This window comes from Phaenicophaeus curvirostris, chromosome 2 (assembly GCF_032191515.1).
Source record: "Phaenicophaeus curvirostris isolate KB17595 chromosome 2, BPBGC_Pcur_1.0, whole genome shotgun sequence".
Taxonomy (NCBI): domain Eukaryota; kingdom Metazoa; phylum Chordata; class Aves; order Cuculiformes; family Cuculidae; genus Phaenicophaeus; species Phaenicophaeus curvirostris.
This window is the reverse complement of record NC_091393.1, coordinates 7,907,250-7,924,715: the sequence shown is the minus strand read 5'-3', so window position 1 is coordinate 7,924,715 and position 17,466 is coordinate 7,907,250.

The window sequence follows — 17,466 nt, the reverse complement described above, 5'->3', positions numbered from 1 at the left end:
GGGGAAACCACCTATATTTTCACATGGAAAGTTCAGGAGCCCATACCCTTTAGAAAGTCAGTGCCTTGGTAATCAATATTCAGATAACTTCATGCAGGATCCTAGAACACCAGAAGCAGAGTCAGTGTGAAGAGATGGAAGACAGAAAGCTTAGAGGACTGGAGCCAGGGAGTCTGTGTGAGAGCAGTTTTTTTCTCCTTCCCATGTGCTGCTGACTTGTTTTTTTTTTTTTTTATCTATGTGAAGACCATGGGCTGTTGTATTAAAAAAAAAAAAAGGCAAACACTTGCATTTTAAGGTTCTAAATGAGTCATAATAAAAAATATTTGGAAGTATTTTTGTAGGTGGCAGTGGCCTTAAAAATTAGCACACACTGACAACATTTGGCGAACTGTGTCTTTGTGAAATAGCTCTACTTCTTTCAACATGGCATGTGATACACTAAGAGAATGTATATTTTAGGAATTGATGGAAATATATATTTTTTATTTCACTTATTCAAATAAAATTTCAATATATAACACACCATGGAAAAGGTCATCTGATTGCAGAAGTTTTTTACCTGATTCCTGCTTGTACATGCACAAGGCATTCATCAGGTAGTGCAGCCTATTAATACACCTCAGCTTTAACATCTGTATGCACAGGTTCAGTAATAATGTTCTGCATCTACCTTTATATTTATTGCAAATGAATTTAACAGGAGATTCAAACCTAACACGCAGAATAAAGCCACCCACAGACTGTTCCTTAGGTCTTCCAGACATTTATGCAGGTGTTGAACTGTATATATTTGAAATAGCTGTTGACATTTTCCCACCTATTCTATAATGAGAAATGGCCTTTAAGAAAATAAATAAAATGAGCACAGAAAGTCTACTGTGTTTTCAAAACCTAAATAAATGCAATATCTCAAAAAAGAGCACTATTATATTTGCTTTATCTTCTTCTTCCTGATTTCTTCCCACCTCTCATTTTACTATTCCAAACTGGGCTACAGCTGTGGTTCAGTCCATTTTACTCTTCATTTTCTAGGTTTTTGAAGAGAGATGCTAAAATCCCATGGTGGGACAAAGGCAGCCTTCAACCTGGGGTAATCAGTCTGGGGTGCAGGTTCAGAGAATGGACATACAGCTCTGCATCAGTGGCTGTTTCCTTCTTTGCAGTAACAGTACTGTTCTAGCAGAGTCTTCAGCCCCATCTCTAAGGTGAGACAATCTCCTTCTTAGGCTACCTGTGACAGCAAGGTGGAAGACTTTACGCTAATTTCCCTGATAATCTCAGAGAGTTTACATGATATGACTTTTATAGATAAATAAGAAATCTGAGCAAAACTCATGTCCGTCTGTAACACACATTTCAAAAGCCTTAGGAGTACATATGAGAAGCGAGAAAATCTGAATGTGCAGGCTGGCAGGGACTGAAAATGCTGGTGAGCACTGTCACTACTCACAGCAGGATATGCCAGGATATGTAGTTGAGGACCAAGAACAACACTGGCCTTATGAGAGTCCTAGCTGATGTCTGAGGGATGCATTCCTGCTGGGGCCACTGAGATGCTTTTCATCAGGTGCCATAGACCAATGAGCAATGATTGAGGGCACATTTGACTGTAGATGGCAAACTAGAACTAGCAGGGCATGCACACCATTGTGGCCTGCTTTTCCCTCCCTGGCTTTTGTGAGGCTTAAAAAAGCTTTTCTGTAACTATGTTGAAACTATAGGACTTGTGTGTCCAAGTCATCTTTGGTCTACTTGTCAGAACTGGAAGGTTTGGGCTTCTGAGACTGAAGAACTGTTCAGGAGGCCAGATGAACATGCAATACCTCTGTCTCATGGCCATATACACTTTTGCCTTCCCTGACTGCAGCAAACACGCTTCTTTCCCATGAAACAAACTCTTTGTCTCCCTTCAGGTTAGAGAAATACCATCTCTTGTTGTTGGCCCTTCTTTCTCATGGCCTTCTTCAAAATCTGAGATGTAGCGCTGATGGAAAGGTTGGTTTTCCAAGTCCTGGGCAAACTATGCCTCAGACCTGCTAGCTCTCTAAGCAAAATTTCTCTTTGATGGGCACAGTGCTACTTAGTGCTGATTGCTTTCTCTCCCCTGCAGAATTCATCTTTCTAGACCCCTTCACCCTGCAGAAACATAATTTAGATTGGAAATGTTATTGTCCCATTGTTTACAATGGACCCAGCCCATACTCCACTTTTGCAGGAACTAACTGTGATAAGGCACAATAGCAGAGTGGAGAAACTGAAATTTTAAAGGACTCAAAAATCCTTAGATTGGCAGCCAAATTCTCAGAGCAACTCTCCAACAGTGCATTCACGCAGTCAAAAAGCTGTCTGTGCCCAAGCCTGCAACCAGCAGCTACAGCAGAGCATTGTGTCCCAGCCCATACCCTGGCTGGAGTTGCCTGCCTGTTCAGATCTCTTTTGCTGGATTTGTACATGAACCTTGATTCAGCTGGAGGTGGAGGGCATTTATTCCTGGTTGCAAAAGAGTGGGGTCTAAATGCACTTGCACAGATAACCAGTACAAGCAGTGGAGTGAGACAGCAGAGATGCTATTGACAGACTCGACTGAACTGTTTGTTAAACCCCTACAATGTCGAGCATGAAGCCTGCTTTATTTTAATTGTACTGAATAACTTAAATTTGTAAAATGGACTCTAACTTATCAGTCTGTGGAAAATAGATCTGCAATGTTTAGATTTGGATTTCTTATTACTCTTTACTGTTATCTGGAAATACACAAAACGTTTGATAGCATTCCTTGGAGTGATGGCAATTGTTTGCAGAGACACAACAGGATGCTTGTTTCATGACAAAAAAAAGACTTGCTTCGGGGCCTGCAGGACATCCTTCAGGTATTAGGTATGTGTTAAGTATGGCTCTGTTTTTCTATCTATTTTAGTCTAATAAAAGATGTTAGATCTTCTCAAATTTTTTATTCTCTTCTATCCTTAGATCATAATTACAAAAAATTGCATTCTACAGAGGCGAAAATGAAGGACTTTAAATTGCCTTGAAAAAGAAAAATGAATTCAGGAACAGTTATTTTTAACACATCAGACACAGATTCTCTCCACTTCAGATAATGAACTTTTCCCACAAAATAAATGTCCAGATTTAACCCCCCTCCCACCAAAAATAGGAAGCTTGTAACAGATGGAAAAAGTCACAAAACTATATGATTGGTACTTCACATTAAATGTCTTTTTCATAAAACAGCAAGCAGCGTATCTCCTTCATGGCAGTCGTTACTAGATCAAAGCACTCGAAGCAGAACACAATTACATTGAAAAAAAATTATACTTTTTCTCCTTATGAAAAGAAAGTTGTCAAAAGAAGAAAAAAAATTTAAAAAAGATTCTCCCGTGAAGACAGATCCTGATGAGATGTATGATCTTTTTTGTTCTGGAGAGGGGAGGGGGAGGAAGAGAATAGAAGAGAGGAAACAGAAAAAGCAGCCCTAGGATAACAAGCTTTGTGTGAAGCAGAAAATCATACCCTTTGAGGGTCATTTTCTTTGAGTTGCTGCCTCAGGGAGATAGGAGGCAGAGATTAAACATTGGAAGGAAAGTCCATTTGCTTGCAAGGCATCACACTGCCCTGAAGCAGAGAGTCATCTCGGTCTTCCCGGGGGGGTGCGGATCTCAGCAAACCGTTTCCATCAAATTGTGCCTTTTCTCCTTCAACCCACCGGCCCGAGATTGCAGGGGAGCGGCGAGACTGAGAGACTCGGGGGGTCCAGGGAAAGCACAAGCGGCCGCGCGATCCCGTCTGCTCCACGGGGACCGCAGATTCCGAGAAGGGAGGCGCGCTTCCCGCCGCCCTTCCCCGGGATGGCGGCACAGCCAGGGCTGGGGAGTCCGCTAGGTGGCGCCTCAGCCCCGCGCTCCTCCCTGCCCGCCCTGGGGGGGAGGGGTTTGTCCCCGCCAGCCCAAGCAGGAGGGCAGCTAGGCAGAAAGCTGAAGGCATGTGAAGTGCGGGAAGGTCATGAAATGTTTATTGGTTTTCCTTTTTTTTTTTTTTTTTTTTTTTTTTTTAAATTTTATAACATTCCCTGTTCATTATTCATGAAGGTAGACAATGAGACCACCGCATCCATCAGTATGTTCCTGAATGCAGCTGATACTGATACAGAATCACAGAATCACCAGGTTGGAAGAGACCCACTGGATCATCGAGTCCAACCGTTCCCATCAATCACTAAACCATGCCCCTCAGCACCTCGTCCACCCGTGCCTTAAACACCTCCAGGGAAGGTGACTCAACCACCTCCCTGGGCAGCCTCTGCCAGTGCCCAATGACCCTTTCTGTGAAAATATTTTCCTAATGTCCAGCCTGAACCTCCCCTGGTGGTGCTTGAGGCCATTCCCTCTTTCCCTGTCCCCAGTCACTTGGGAGAAGAGGCCAGTACCCTGCTCTCCACAACCTCCTTTCAGGTAGTTGTAGAGAGCAATGAGGTCTCCCCTCAGCCTCCTCTTCTCCAGGCTAAACAACCTCAGTATACGGTTCTTTTTTTTTTTAAGACTAGGTTACATTAAAATTACTGCTAGTTCCTAAAAAAAAATTTAAAAAATAATCCAGAGGTAATGGATTCTGCAGCTGAGCTGCGGGGAATGAGGGACACTGCCTCAAAATGTGCACATAGGAATTGAAGAAAAAATTTGCAGGTGCCCCCCCCAGTTAAATGGCCCCTATGTTGTGTAGGTGAAATTGTATATCCTTGATGTGGGTTTGGGAAAAAAAAAAAAGGAAAATGTAGATGGAAGGCAACTGCATGGACCTATAGGTTCAAAGAATCAGGCTACAGATAATACTTAGGCTGAAGTTGGTAGGTCAGACTGAGCCCTTTCGCTGACTCTGAATGGCTTAGCTGGCAGTTGCTGAAAACCCTGCCCAGCAGTTTCATTTCCATGGCCTTTCTGGAAGAGACAGTTCCTTTGCTTAGCACAAGAGTTCTTCTCCCCAGTGTGTTCTGAGTCAGGAGTGGCAGGACTGGCTGGACAATGACAATTGTGTAGCAGAGTAGCCTTTTAGGTTTCAACCTTTTCTTCTTTACAGGGTCAAAGATAAACCTCTTAGATCCTTTGAAAAGCCTGACCTCTGTCTCTGGAAATAGCTGAAGTGTCCAGTCTGGATCAAAGAAACCTTTCCTTCAAAAACATTGTCAAAACTGAGATTTTTTTAAAAGCTTTTGGCACTGATGAAAGCTGAATGATGAGATCAGTGTGTATTTGACGGGAAGTGTTCCAGCCAGCTCTAATAAGGAGCACTACTCAGTATTTTAATGATAACCTTCAATAGCACAACTCTATTTTGACTCCTTTATGTTCCTACCACTGTACTACCCGGGCAATCTCCCAGTCTTTAATGTATTTTTTTTCCTCACAGTATACCTGGAAAATGGCATTGTCCTGACTTTACATATGAGAAATGGAAGAACAGGAAGGTGAGACAACTTACCAAAGCTTGTACAGTAAAGTCAGCAATAGAGAAAAGAAAAAATTTCCCTTGTCTGGAATGACAAGCTATTGTCATGAGTTGAGATACCTACTGCTATTTTGGTTTTATATGACCCTGATTTACACTGTCCGAAACTTGAGAGTATGCACAATCTGACCAATCATTTGTCCCATACATAAGAAATGTAACAGAGATCATTTGTAGGTCAGCTGCATGGGATGCTTGTCGGTTATTGGGCTGCCCAGAAAGAGTTAATGCTTATTTACAGAAAACAGAAAAAAAAAATCCTTTTATTATTGTATATCTGTCCTCCTGTTCCTTACTTCCACCCTGTATTCATGGGGCCTGTATACTACAGATACTGCCTTTAAACTCCCACTTAAATTTTCTGTGAAGCTTTTGTCAGGTGGGAAAATTTCTCAGAAAATGACGAAAATGAAAGCCACAGCCAGACAGTATTTGGTTCACTGGAGAAAAATATCACTGTTACTTTCAGGAAGCAGAGGAAGCAGAGGAAACTATATGTAACTGGAAAAGATGATATTTGCTCATGTTGTTTGAAATACATGAACGTCTAACTTGGTAACCCTGCATGAGATGGCAGCCTTTTATAAGTGAAGGTGCTGATACTTTCCACTAGTCCTCAGTTTAAAAGCAGTGATAGGATTTCAGAGGGAGAAAGATAACTACAGTTTTCTGGTGAGAAATACTGTCCATAATTTTGAAGACACTGAGGGTGTAGGAAAAGGATAAGGAGGCATCAGGTATGATATTATTCTTGAAATAAAATGCAAAAAATGATGGTGTGGTCTTACATATGTCCCCATTTTCTTTGGTTTTGTGGTCTCCTCTATAATTTTCTAAGTTTAATTAATGACATTTTCCACTTTCTTTTTTATTCTCCTGTCTATGAATGACACAGAATTATCAGTGTACACCTTTGTGGTTGACTTTTGCTTTCTGTGGCTATCTTACACCTGAATATATATAACTAGATGTGATCTGTTTGCATACAGAATTTACTGAGGGTTAGTGTCTTGTTTTTGTCTCAGAAGAGAATAATTCTTATAATCTAGATGCAGATCTATTGACAACTTACTGTGTTATCTCCCTTCCTTTGTAAATAGACTCAGTACTGCAATACAAAACTGCCTCAATACAAAATTATAGACGTAGGGGAGAAGGAAGACTCTTAGGAGGCTATTAGCTGTTTTGCACATTAAACAAAGAGAATGAGGAGGGCGACGTACTTGTGGTTGGTTTTGAAGGAGGCAGAGTATTGCCTTTGGTGCTCACCAAAATCCTCAGATGTATCTGATGGGGATTGTTTTGCTCTGGTAGTCACAAAATCACAGGTCACCACGGGTGGATCTGAACCTGATAGGATGGGGTACACAATCTACTAGGCAATTTTTAAGTGACAGTAGTACAGAAGGATCCAAAAGTGGGCCCAGTAGTGAAATTGGATGAGAGACATTCTGAATTCCCTTCCAGTCTCAGTTTTCTCATGACTGTGTGATGATCTGGTGATCTTAATGTCATAAAGGAAGAAAATTCTTTAAGGTCCTTCACTCTTGCTTCCTCTCTGGGGCTCAAACAGCCTCTGATTTTGTATAGACATGGGAAGTACTGGGTTATCATGTTGTTTGTTACTGATATAAAGACATGAAACACTGGAGTTGTCCATAAACTACTAGAAATCTATTTAATATTACTATCTCCTCTTGTATATTTTTATAAAGAACTCTGCTGATGGTTTTTGGAAATGGAGATGCAACTTCCACAGAGAAGGGCTTGAGACACAGAATGGCACTTAGATTTATCTGCACAGAGAAAATATATTTTACATATTATTACTACATTAATTGTGAGGCTATGGGTTTACACAAGTGCATGCTAGTTGAGGCGTTTGAAATCACATGATAGGCAAGCGCTAAATGCAGATGTAATTCCTAGATCTACTTCTCTTACAGGGAATCTTTGCCTGTTTCTTAAACATTGTCAGTATTTTATTTTAATTTAAATATCTGATAGCAGTGAGGGAAATGATATTAATCCATAGCCTAAGAATACCCTTCACCATTTCTTGCTTCTTGTCAGAAAAACAATTCCCTGCCAGTGGAAACTTTCACCAGGAATTTCCCTGTAGGCCCAAGTTTCCACTGCCTTGGAACATCAAAATGCTGAACTTGCAGTCTGTAGAGAGAAGTTTCTTCCCAGAGAATATGAAAGTCATCTTGAAGCGTTTTTGTTTTTTTTTAAAAAAATCTGTATGTATAATATCATATGCACCTTTCTCCTTACTTCTCTGTTGTGCAACAATTGCCTCTAAAAAGGTTTTGATGCATTTCCTTCTTGTGTACAAGCAAGCTGCAGTGTGTGTATGGCTCAGCTGGGGGTAACTGTAGCCAAATAATATTTGTAAATGTTCCTGTCACTAAAACTTATGGCCCTTCAGCATCTTGTTCATGTGTCTGCACAGCTTTAGGGTGTGAGATTTTATTCATGAGTATATTTGAAAACAGAGTATCAGGAAAACTAGATAACTTGTTTCAGAAATGTTTGTTCAAAAATGTTCTCTCAAGAAAATCTTTTAAAATCTCTATTTTGTTGGTGAAATATTCACTGAACAAAGACTGAGTTTTTACAAAACATTTCAGAGTGGGAGAATGGGATTCTTCTTTTTTTCAAAAAGTGTAAGACACCCAGTTCTGGAACACAAAATGTCCTTAGTGATTCACAGGGTAGTCATAAATAATGAATGCTCATTCGCAAGTTTGTGAATAAACCTCAGGCTAAAATGTAGTGATATATTCATTGAACAGCACAGAAGTATCACGGTGTATCTTAAGATAATTTACTGCTAAACTTTTCAGATAATTAATTTGTAAAAATTAATTTGATTGGCTTTGATCTGTGTGTTCAGTACCCTTCATTAAACTTCAATGTTTCATTTTCTTGTGGATTATTTTTATATATTGCTATTAACATTATCTATAATCCATTGTTTAATCAGATCAATTATCTCTTATCACTGATACATTACCTAACCAGGTGAATTCCATTCTTTGTACCATAGAATATTTAGTTGTGAGTTTCTCTTGAAAAACATCTGATGGATAAATTGCAAAGTTGGGCTATAATCCTTTAATGTAAATTGTGACAGGTTTTGTATCTGCAGAATTACTTTTTACTGAATTCTTTTATTAGAAATGCTTGTGATTGTATGTAAGTAGAAGCATGGAGATTTTTTTCAAATGACTCAGAATTCCAGAGAAGAATTTAAGCCTAGAAAGAGTCAGGTCCTTGAAATTATTTTTTAATTGAATGCTAATTTTTTAAATGAAGAAATGTCTTCTTCTGGTGAAAGTAAAATATGCTTACAAAATACAAGGTGTCCCAAATTAAGATATTAAATCTATAAGTTAAAAATATTTTTTTTGTTGAAAACATGACTTCCAGATTCCTTAAAAAAAAAACCATGAAAACTAGGAAAATAAAAAAAGGCTGGAACAGGAAAGGGTTTTTTTGTTCTCTTTAAGTTCTTTAAGGAATGTAGATTTATTTTACAGAGACTTTTACTGCTTTTATAGATACTCCATCTACAATTGGAAGGTGCTGTGTTCTAGAAAGCTTCTGAAAATTTCTCAGAAAAGATTTCCTGGTAGCTTTGCTATTTGGCACAAAGCACTTGAAGACTGCAGTTGTGAAACAAACAAACAAACAAACAAAATGTTATGCAGCAGGATGAGTATACAGGTTTCTAGTTTCAAAATAAAAGAAATTCTCACTTTACTACCCAAACATGTTAGGATGATGCTTTGCCCCTAAATTTGCATTTCAGTATCTGTCTGGAGTTTCTGGAAGCACCTAAACATATGGCAATGGAGGAATATTTTCCTACTTTCTAAACCCCACCATCCTTTCGTAACACCATAATTTAAGCTTAATGTTGCAATAATGCCAGAACACAGTATGACAACTACAAATGACTCCCTGACTGTGGCACTTACTGCTGTGTGTGGGAGGTCGGGAAGGACTCCTAACTCAAAGAGGCATTTATCATCATCATATTTTCTGACAGTCATCAAGGGCACATCTTTCACGGGGAGCTACAGAGTAATTCCCAGGATCCAAGTCTCACTGCACTTGTGGTGTTTGTGAGCAGGTTTGCAGAGGGGATGATGGCAGAGGAGGGTTTCCACTGTGAGAACCCAGCCAAGGAGAAGGCATGCCCTCCCTCACGTAGTTGTCATGACCTTGGTCTAATGTGACATTTCGCCTTCCCATGGGAGGGCCAGGCAGCCCTGTTAGCCAGAGGGAACTTGGGAACCAGCACTTCCCACGTTTTTAAGTCCCATGAGTCTTTATCTGCTGCTGAAGTTCCACCCTACCTTCTCTCGCAGCCAAAATGCAAGAAGGCGGTATCTCTGTCCCTCTTGAGAGGGAGGGAAAAGGGCAGGAGGAGCATCGACATCTCCCTGCCAAGTTAAAGAGATGACTGGTGCTCCTCTTTCTGGTTCCCAGGCAGAAGGGGAGTGAATCACGCTCTCACATACATCATTCTTGCAGAGGGGTGGGTGAAGGATTGCCGAGAGTCCGATCTCTTACTACAAGCCAAGAGGGTCATGAATCCAACATGACTCTCACAGAAAAAGTATTATTAAAAAGAAGCTAGGGAAAAATCTTCCTAACATTTGATGTGCAGAGCAGAAAATAGCATTATTTCTGGAGCAGGGGCAAGTATGAAATCCTGGAAAACACTCATAAACATATTTTTATTAAAAGTTTTAGTTTCCAGTAAAGCTTCCGTGACCTAGCTCTCTGTTACCATACAATAGTGTAAACAGTGTTGAAGCCAGGAGTGTCATTTGAACAGAATAAATCAAGTAGATAAATAACCACTGGCATTCTTTAATGAATTTTCAACTGCATTTGATGTGATGTTCAATAGTCTTCAGACTTGTTGCACATCTCAGTCAAAATCAGGGGTCTCTATGTGGCATAGTATGTCTTCTGGAACAAATTTTTAGCAACCTTCTGATGTCATTTCCCAACTATGACTGTGCACAGAATTCCATAAAATTTGAATCACTTTAGAAAGCAGAGAAATCTCACCCATTTTACAGATGGGGAAACTGAGGTACAAGCTGGTGAAGAAAATTGTCCTAGATAACTTGGAAAGTCAAAGAAACCCACCTGAATAATAATGTAGAAACCTTAATTTAATTCTTCTCATGTTAAACAGCCACAGATAAAAACTGCTCGAAAAGTGATATGGCTTAACACTCAGCTACTAAGATCAGAATGTTTTTCTGTTGCATAATTTTCTTAAAATAAAATAATTATTGAAATTAAGAAGGATTGTATATTAACTCAACTGGGAGACTCATCACATGAGAATGGAGAACTTAAGCAAGCATCTTTATTTATTACTTTAATTTGCTTGCCACATTTCCTGTGGGCACCTTGTTTCTGCCTGCCTACTTGGTGAACTCTTAACAGGAAGGTGAATGGTGAAAATAGTGGAGGCAGTGCTCAGACTTACGTGCTAAGTTGTGCTAGTCATAACCCCAAAATGTCATTCAACAAAGATAATTTTTTATTTGGAAGATATCTTTTCTAAAGTGAGGTGAAAGGAGGCAGTGGTGAGATGTGGAAAAGTTGTTCAGCTTTAAGCTGAATGGGTTCAAATGTGTAGTAATACAGATTCAGTAGGTAAGGTAAAATATTGATTTCAATGTCCACCCACCATCAGTAATAAATGTTTAGCAATTCCTTCAGAAGGAAAGAAAACTGAAAAAAACTCCTTCAATGATGTACTAGATTATGTGGGTTTTTTCACCACAGAATATTGAGCTAGGTGAGTATTGTGGAATGACTAGGTGCCTGGCCTGGCTCTCAAGTGTCTGTCGTTCAAGTAGGCTCTTCATTATAGTGGCAGAATCTCTTTTGTATTGATAACCTAAGAAGGTAAGATTACTAGCTTGGGCACAGCGCTGCACTGCGTAGTGCCTGTTTCCACCCCCATGGATCTCTGCATGGGAAGGCTGCACTGTCTGAATGCCACAAGCACAGCGTCAGAGGTCTATCTCTGCAGCATGCGTGATGGATATGATAAGAACTGGTGAGATTCCTTAAATCACCTTGTCTCCTGGAAAGACAATGGCAATGCTCCTAATAGCTTCAAGAGAAAAAATTCAGACCATAGGTCAGTGTCGCAAAAAAGCCCATGACAGGGCTGGAACAGAAAAAGATTTCTGTTATTATCTTAATAAATAAAGTCCATATTTCTTGCCTTTATGAACTGAAGCACCACCCCTTCCAGTAATTTTTTTCCTGAAGTATTTGGGATGTTTTATTTATGGTCTAAATTTACCTGAGTAGTCTGAATATTTGCCCACTTCCCAGGAAAACTTTTTACCTTTCAGTGATCCATATTATGAACTGCAGCTTTAATAAGGACCTTCTAGGGAATGGGGGAGGGTAGGAGGGGATGAGGCTGTTCATTTCTGTAGAAAACTGAGTGAAACTATACTTTTTATTGCACTTCATTTTGAGCCTTTACCTTTCTATGGCCTCTGCCTCCTTACTTCTATAAACTGGACCATTATTGCCCTAACCCCTCAAATTTTCTTTTAAACTAGAGCTGCTTTACTATCCAGCCTACACAGCTTTCTCATCAAATCCAGTTTGTTAACATTCCTGGGGTAGTCAGTGGACAAATATCTATATGTTTGGAAATGCATAATAAAATATTTTATTTCCTATAGTTTAATGGAAACTTAGGATGGTGTCCTAAAAAGAATTTATATGACAGTCTAAGAAAACTTTTCACCATAGAGGGAAATGTGTTGAGCGTCAGCATAGAGTATACTTCAAGTTTTGTGGGACTTTATTTGTTAAACACTACAGAATACAAGATACAGGTTGAGGTGGATGTAACAGAAATCCATTCTTCATGGGCACTATGGGACATGTAAACTGATATGAAATTGGTTTGAAGCCACCATGCTTTTACAGGGTAGTTTTGACTGATGCTTGGATAAAGTAGGCATTGGTGTAAGCCAGGGCTGTCACTGATTAGCCCAGAAAGCATGAGACTTCTGTTTCAGAAGACTGCTTCTGGAATGTGCAGAAAACGATCCACCCCATGAGAAGTTGTGGGGGTAGAACTAAACCATAAAGCTGCAAAGACAATAACCTCTTGTTTTCTCCTGTGAGCCACCATCCCTTCTGTGTGCTGCAGTATTTTTATAGATGGCAATAAACTTTCTTCCTGGCACACTTCTCAAACCATCCAAATTGCATCATGGTTGTTTAGGCATTATACTTGGGCCATGTCAAGAATTTTCTTATTAAATGGCTTGTCACTAGAAAAATGCTGATTCCTTGATACAAAGTGTTTTATGAGAGAATATCAATGAAGTGAGCCACTGCCAAGACACAGAAAGCCTTTACTAGAAATCCACCTGCTGGGCACACTCCTTGTTACTTTATCTGCTATGCTGCTGAGAGAAGATTCATAAAGAAAACTATTATCTTGAATGCTCTTTCTTACTGCTTTGAGATGCTCTTGCTAGAAGACAGAATTAGACTGAAGGGAACTTATATAGAAACAAGTATATTTTTTAACCTAACATTTTAACGCCTGATAATGCATAACAGTTTGATATGCATTAGCATAAACAGTTTTCAGTGACAAGTAAAAAACACTACTGAAAAATGTCATCTGTAAAATATTGACTGAAATTATTGCTAAATTAAACTCTAATATTTCCCTGCATAGAATCATAGAATCACCAGATTGGAAAAGACCTCTTGGATCATCGAGTCCAACCATTCCTGTCTACCACTAAACCATGTCCCTGAGCACCTCGTCTACCCATTTTTTAAATACCCCCAGGGATGGGAACTCAACCAGTTTCCTGAACATCCTCTGCCAGTGCCTGATGACCCTTTCTGTGAAAATTTTCCTGATATCCTGTCTGAACCTCCCCTGGTGCAGCTTGAGGCCATTGCCCCATGTCCTATCACCTGTCATTTGGGAGAAGAGGCCAGCACCCTCCTCTCTACAACCTCCTTTCAGGTAGCTGTAGAGATTGATGCTTCTGATGGTATGGCATCAATGGAAACTTGTGCAACTCACTGGCTCTGAGTGATTTCTGAACAGTTTGTTGCTATGTTTGTTCAAACTCATTACTCTTCAGTCTTTCTCCATATGAAGATTTCGTGTTTGATTGCAGTCTTGTTATGTCTAAGAGTGTGACATCTCTCTCCATAAGGACATTTTGTTTTCCTGTTGTTGTGGGTGAGAACCTGATCTGCTTTGTTTACTCTTCAAAGACCCTAAATAGGTTCAGAAGGGGTTAACTAAGTCACTGAAAGTACACCTACTGCAGTACATATGTGGATAAATTCATGAGGACAATACATTGCTCTGAGCTTGGGAAGATGATAACGTAGAATCATAAAATCAGAGAATAGTTTGGGTTGGAAGGGACCTTAAAGATCCTGCCATGGACAGGTACACCTCCCACCAGACCAGGCTGCTCAAGGCCCCATCAAACATGGCCTTGAACACCTCCAGGGACGGGGCAGCCACAGCTTCCCTGGGCGACCTGTGGCAGTGCCTCACCATCCTCATTGTAAAGAATTTCCTCTTAACATCTAGTCTAAATCTTCAATTTATAGTCATTCCCCCTAGAACTATCACTACATGCTTTGGTAAAAAGTCCCTCCCTGTCTCTCTTGTGCTCCCCATTCAGGTACTGGAAGGTCACTATAAGGTCTCCTCGGAGCCTTCTCTTCTTCAGGCTGAACAACCTCAACTCTCTCAGCCTGTCCTTGTGTGGGGGGCGCTGTAGCCTTCTGATCATTTTTGTAGCCCTCTGGATCCCTTCCAACAGTTCCATATCTTTCTTATGTTGAAGACACCAGAACTCGACACGATACTGCAGGTGGGGTCTCAAAAGAGCAGAATAGAGGGGCAGAATCACCTCCCTTGAAATGCTGGCCACACTTCTTTTGATGCAGCCCAGGATACAGTTGGCCCTCTGGGCTGTAAGAGCGCACATTGCTGGCTGATGTCAATCTTCTCATCAATCAACATCCCCAAGTTCTTCTCTGCAGCACTGCTCTCAATCACAACATCCCTCAGCTGGTATTGAAACCGTGGATTGCCCCAACCCAGGTGTAGGACTTTGCACTTGGCCTTGTTGAACTTCATGAGGTTCACACAGACCCACTTTTCCAGCCTGTCCAGGTCCCTCTGGATGACACCCCATCCTTCTGGTGTGGCAAATACACCACTCAGCTTGGTGTTATCTGCAAACTTGCAGAGGATGCACTTGATCTCACTACCTATATCATCAATGAAGATATTAAACAGCACTGGTCCCATTATGGACCCCTGAGGGACACCACTTGTCACAGATCTCCATGTGGATATTGAGCCATTGATGTCTGAATATGAATATCCAAATAGACTAAATATGCATTAGGGAATTAACCCTATAGGATCAGCAGATTTCCAATACTTATTATTACTTTAAGGAACATGGAATAAACTAGATGGAAGGGTACCATTGCATTACCATCTACAATGCTACAACCTACATAGAAGAAAAATAAGGGGGATCACCAATCAAACAGAAGAACTGTTTCAGTCCATAGTCAATATTAATTGGAATAATGATGAGGAAACTAGCCTATTTGTTATCCCTATTTAATGTGCACACTTTTGATGTCCCACTTATTTTGAATGTCTCCAAATCTATTTAGATAACATGATGTTTGAGTGACTAGAACTAGTGGGTTTTACAGGGGCAAGACAGAAGATAATTGATGCAAATTGGAATGATATTATTAATTGGATTTGTTTTTTATGAACCGGTATTTGTTAACACCCTTAATATCTTCTCCATCTCCTTTCTTTACTCTTCTCCACTTTTTGCTGTGCAAAGGTCACCACCCTAGGAAAAGAACTGAAGAAGAAGAAGCAGTTGAGGAGTCACTAAGGCCAAAACCAACTCTTTAAGTCACAGGGGGAAATGTAAGAGACTGATTGTTTCTGGCTGCCTTAAATCAATTGTTTTGACTACCTTAAATATAAGTTGAAACTGAAGCAGAGGCAGTGTCCTTCAACACCTTACGTTACTCTTGCAAGCAGCCCATCTATGCTCTCTGCCTGAAGAGATGCACTGAGTCCCCCTAAACCCAGTTCTAGAACTTTCCTAGAAGAAGCATTGTGAAGGCCCCAAAAAAATCTATAAATAATCCACTGGAGGAGGGTCCATTTGCAGCAGCCACACCTACAGGACCTCTTCCTTCAGTACCGATTTTTTTTTTCAGCCACCCAACTATGTCCGCACCAGTTAACTAGTGCAGATACAAATACTACCAAAATTTTCCAAACTGTTAAATTTCTTACACATTCCTGGCAATTTTTCCTTGGGCCAAGTGACTCTCTCTCTCCCATAAAATGTCTGGTAATAGTTCAAGGTGAACATAAGCTATGCATCAGCCACATACTGGCATTCCCACTGTATGATGAGGATGAGCCTGATGCATTTCTGAGGATGGCAAAAGTGAGCTGCACCTCGCCAGTAATTTTCATGACTACAGAAGGATATGTGAACAGTTTTAACCACAGGTGCAGCTCCTTTTTCTTGGGGAGAAGAAAGTGAGGTATCTGCGAAGATGTCCTGGCTTGCACAGATGAAACGAACTCACCACATCTGGGAAGGTCCAGAGCTCTCGCATGCGTGCAGGTTGGTGTCTCTAATAGAGTCCTTTGCTGTGGCAGGAAAGGAGTTACAGCACACAACCATTCTCTGTCTCTGTGATGAGTGATATGGCTTGATAATAGCCTTTTAAATAGCTTTTCTTTTTTTTCCTCTTTTGTATGTTTAATATAAAGTCAAAAGATTTTTCATGGTGATGATTGACACATGACTAAGTAGATTAGATTTCTATACTAGAAATCCCTGACCTTCTTCAATTACTTAACACTACAATAAGATCACGTGAAACCTTTTCTGTCTTTAAGACCATTTATGCCATTAAAATTAATACAACTGCTCTTGAGAGGCTGCATAAATATAAGTACTGAGAAGCACAACTACACGACTGTTTTATAGGTAAATTTATTTTTAAAAAAATATGCTTGGTAGTTTTGCATGTCCTTCCAATTTTTGTATATTTGCTAGGCAGAGTTGGCTGAAAAATGGATCACTATTTTTGGATACTTTTGCAAAGAAATTTCCTTTGAGTGTTTCTGGTAGATAATTAATGGATTTGAATTTTTCCTCAGATCTAATGTATACGTGCTGTTACTATTCTGACTTGCCGTTCAATATACATTACTCCAAGTTATTCTCCGTTGCTTTGCTACAAAATTCCTTTAAAAGAAAAACCATTATTTTTAATTGGTTAATTTATTCCTCGTTCTAAGATGGTATTGATCAATGAACTTTATTTTAAAAAATTAGTTAAATAATAGGATTCCTTCTGCCTGCTTCTTTCTCCCTTTTGTTGTATTTATGTCAGCGCTAGTGGAAGCACCTTGTAGACTCACACTTCAATATTAATTACTTGCCTTACGTTTGATTATGCAGTATCAAATGAGAAAGACATATATATAAACAGAACTGTGAAATGCTTGTAACATATATGTTGAAAAGAGGGCAAAGAAGCTGTTCTTATCCTGTAGAAATACAATCCAGACTATTTTACCCATTTTCTGGCTGAATATGCAAATACATTTTGTTATCTGAGTATTCCTTTTTTTTTTTTAAATCTGTATTACTTATGAAGTGAACTAATGCAGAGTTGCGAAAATCACCCCAATAATCTAAAGGTGCTCAAGGCCAAGTCCCACACTACACTGTGCAGTCAATTTCCATGGCTTCCTATAAAAATTATATCCAGTCATCAGATCCTCTGACTAAGGTAATTGGAATGGACTGTAAAACTCTCTTGTTACGT